Genomic DNA, 3,679 nt, shown 5'->3' on the forward strand with positions numbered 1-3,679 from the left:
AGTAGCTGGGATTACAGGCATGTGCCACCATGCCTAGCTAATTTTGTAGTCTTAGTAGAGATGGGGTTTCACCATATTGATCAGGCTAGTCTCGAACTCCTGACCTCAGGTAATCTGCCCACCTCTGCCTCCCAAAGTGCTGGGATTACAGGCGTGAGCCACCAAGCCTGGCAATTTTGACTATTGTGCCAGTTTTTTCCCTGCTGTCTGCAAAAAAGGATGAGGTACTGTGGAATAAACAGGAGACTGCAATTGGGGTAATTTTATGTTTGTATTTACATAAACAGACTGAAAATGTTCCTTTTTTCTAACTTTCTTTTTTTTTGAGACAAGGTCTCCTGTTGCCCAGGCTGGAGTGCAGTTGTGTGATCATAGCCCACTGCAGCTTCGACCTCCTGGGCCCAAGTGATCCTGCCACCTCAGCCTCCAAAGTAACTGGGACCACAAGTACATGCCACCATGCCCAGCTAACTTTTGAATTTTTTGTAGAGCTGGAGTCTTCCTGTGTTGCCCAGGCTGGTCTTGAATTCCTGGGCTCAAGCAATCCTCCCAAGGTGTTGGGATTACAGGTACGAGCCGCCACACCCGGTTTAATTCATATTTTTTCTTTTTTTTTTTTTTTTTTTTTTTGAGACAGAGTCTCGCTGTTGCCCAGGCTGGAGTGCAGTGGCGCGATCTCGGCTCACTGAAAGCTCCGCCTCCCAGGTTCACGCCATTCTTCTTCCTCAGCCTCCCGAGTAGCTGGGACTACAGGTGCCCACCACCACGCAAGGCTAATTTTTTTTGTACTTTTAGTATAGATAGGGTTTCACCGTGTTAGGATGGTCTCGATCTCCTGACCTCGTGATCTGCCCACCTCAGCCTCCCAAAGTGCTGGGATTACAGGCGTGAGCCACTGCACCTGGCCTTATTCATATTTTTTCTATCCCTTTTCCCTCTTTAGTGACCTGGCTATATTTCTATTGGAAGCCCACAAGGAATTTGGCCTCCAAAGCTTTAGCTTGTCCAGTAAGCCCTACTCCAAACGGATGATCTGTCTCTAGCTACAGACCCAAAAGCTGATTCAAGACTGATAGCTAGACATTGGGAGTTGTAGTTGAATTTGATCTGTCCCATATTTACTGTCAAGTTGGCAGCTTTTTTGTTTTTTTATTCAGATGTGAGAAAACCATGTTGCTATGGAGATAAGACTGGGTTGATGGTTTATGAAGCTCCTTCTAGTGCCTGTTCCTTCCTGTTAATTTCAAAAGCCAATAGGCTCCAGCTGGCTGAAAAGAAAATGTAAGCTAAGTTTTTCTAAGCATTTATCAAATGTTCTTAGCTGCTGTTCTTTGAGAGAGTTGTATATAGCTAGCTCTATCTGGAAGCTTTTCAGTGACAGGGCAAGATCTTGTAAGTGAAGGCACGTAAATGATCCTTACTGTGCTGGGTCAGGAAGCAGCGTATCTGAAACCTTTTCACATACCTTTGAACTATGTTATCCACAAACTGTTAGCCAAGTCACAGACTGATTTCTGCAATTTATTTTTGAGACAGGGTCTAACTCTGTCACCAAAGCTAGAGTGCAGTGGCGTGATCTCAACTCACTGCAACCTCCGCCTCCCGGGCTCAGATGATCCTCCCACCTCAGCCTTCCAAATAGCTGGGACCACAGGTATGTACCACCCCACCTGACTAATTTTTTATTTTTTGTAGAGATGGGATTTTGCCATGTTGCCCAGGCTGGTCTCGAACTCCTGGATTCAAGCAATCTGCCCTCCTTGGCCTCCCAAAGTGCTGGGATTACAGGCATAGGCCACTGTGCCGGGCCAATTTCTGCAATTCCTTAGCAAGGCCTCTTTAAAACCTTAAGATTCATCCACACTCAAAATATTTATGGCTGGGTGCAGTGCCTCATGTCCCAGCACCTTGGGAGGCCAAGGTGGGAGCCCAGGAGTACGAGAGCAGCCTGGGCAACACAGGGAGACCCTGCCTCTATTAAGAAAAAAAAATTATGGCAGCCAGGTATGGTGGCTCACACCTGTAATCCCAACACATTGGGAGGCTTGAGGTGGGCGGATCGCCTGATGTCAGGATATCGAGACCAGCCTGGCCAACATGGTGAAACCTTGTTTCTACTAAAAATACAAAAATTAGCCGGGCATGATGGTAGATACCTGTAATCCCAGCTACTTGGAAGGCTGAGGCAGGAGAATTGCTTGAACCTGGGAGGCGGAGGTTGCAGTGAGCCGAGATCACGCCACTGCACTCCAGCCTAGGTGACAGAGGGAGACTCGGTCTCCAAAAAAAAAAAAAAAAATTACAAATTAAAAAATTAACCAGGCACTATGGCGTATGCCTGTAGACCCAGCTATTTAAGAGGCTGAGGTGGGAGGACTGCTTGAGCCCAGGAGTTTAGGCTGTAGTGGGCTATGATCAGGTCACTGCACTCCAGCTCGAGTGACAGAGCGAGACCCTGTCTCTTAAAAAAATTTATGGCCTCATTTTAAGATCAAACAGTGGACTGTATTCAGGGAGAAGTTTAGAAAATGACAAGGCTGGGCGCGGTGGCTCACGCCTGTAATCCCAGCACTTTGGGAGGCCGAGGCGGGCAGGTCACGGGGTCAGGAGATCGAGACCACGGTGAAACCCCGTCTCTACTAAAAATACAAAAAAATTAGCTGGGCGCAGTGGTGGGCGCCTGTAGTCCCAGCTACTCGGGAGGCTGAGGCAGGAGAGTGGCATGAACCCGGGAGGCGGAGCTTGCAGTGAGCCGAGATCGCGCCACTGCACTCCAGCCTGGGCGACAGAGTGAGACTCTGTCTCAAAAAAAAAAAAAAAGAAAATGACAAAAAATAAAAAAGAAAGACAACAGTAGACTATAACAAGGAGACAAGAAGTCTGCTCAGCTCCATCTCTGAGTACTGAAGGTTAGCTTACATCGTTTTCAAACTTTTTTTTTTTTTGCTATAAAACAAGTGTAATCTTACAAAAAAGCTCCCTATATAAGACATGAAAGCAGGATTTTGCTGGTACATTTATTTTCCAACAAGGACTTAATGAAAAGTTTTCTTTTTTTTTTTTTTTTTTTGAGACAGAGTCTCCCTCTATAACCCAGGATGGAGTGCAGTGGCACGATCTTGGCTCACTGCAATCTCCGCCTCCTGGGTTCAAGTGATTCACCTGCCTCAGCCTCCCGAGTAGCTGGGATTACAGGTGCACACCATCATGCCCAGCTAATTTTTTGTATTTTTAGTGGAGACAGGATTTCACCATGCTGGCCAGGCTGGTCTCAAACTCCTGACCTCGTGATACGCCTGCCTCGGCCTGCGCAAGTGCTGGGATTACAGGCGTGAGCCACTGCACCCAACCTACATAGTAGCTTTTTATGGAAGAGGACTGAAAGAATGATGAAAAATATATTTTCTGGCCAGGCGCGGCCAACATGGTGAAATCTCTTACCTACTAAAAATACAAAAAAATTAGCCGGGCGTGGTGGCACACACCTGTAATCCCAGCTACTTGGGAGGCTGAGGCAGGAGAACTGCTTGAACCCAGGTGGAGTTCAAGGTGGAGGTTACAGTGAGCAGAGATTGCGCCACTGCACTCCAGCCTGGGTGACAGAGGAAAACTCCGTCTCGAAAAAAAAAAAGTAAAAGAAAAATGTATTTTCCTTACCCCTTCAAGAAAAAATGACAAG

This window comes from Pongo abelii, chromosome 10, assembly GCF_028885655.2.
Source record: "Pongo abelii isolate AG06213 chromosome 10, NHGRI_mPonAbe1-v2.0_pri, whole genome shotgun sequence".
In the NCBI taxonomy this organism is placed as follows: Eukaryota; Metazoa; Chordata; class Mammalia; order Primates; family Hominidae; genus Pongo; species Pongo abelii.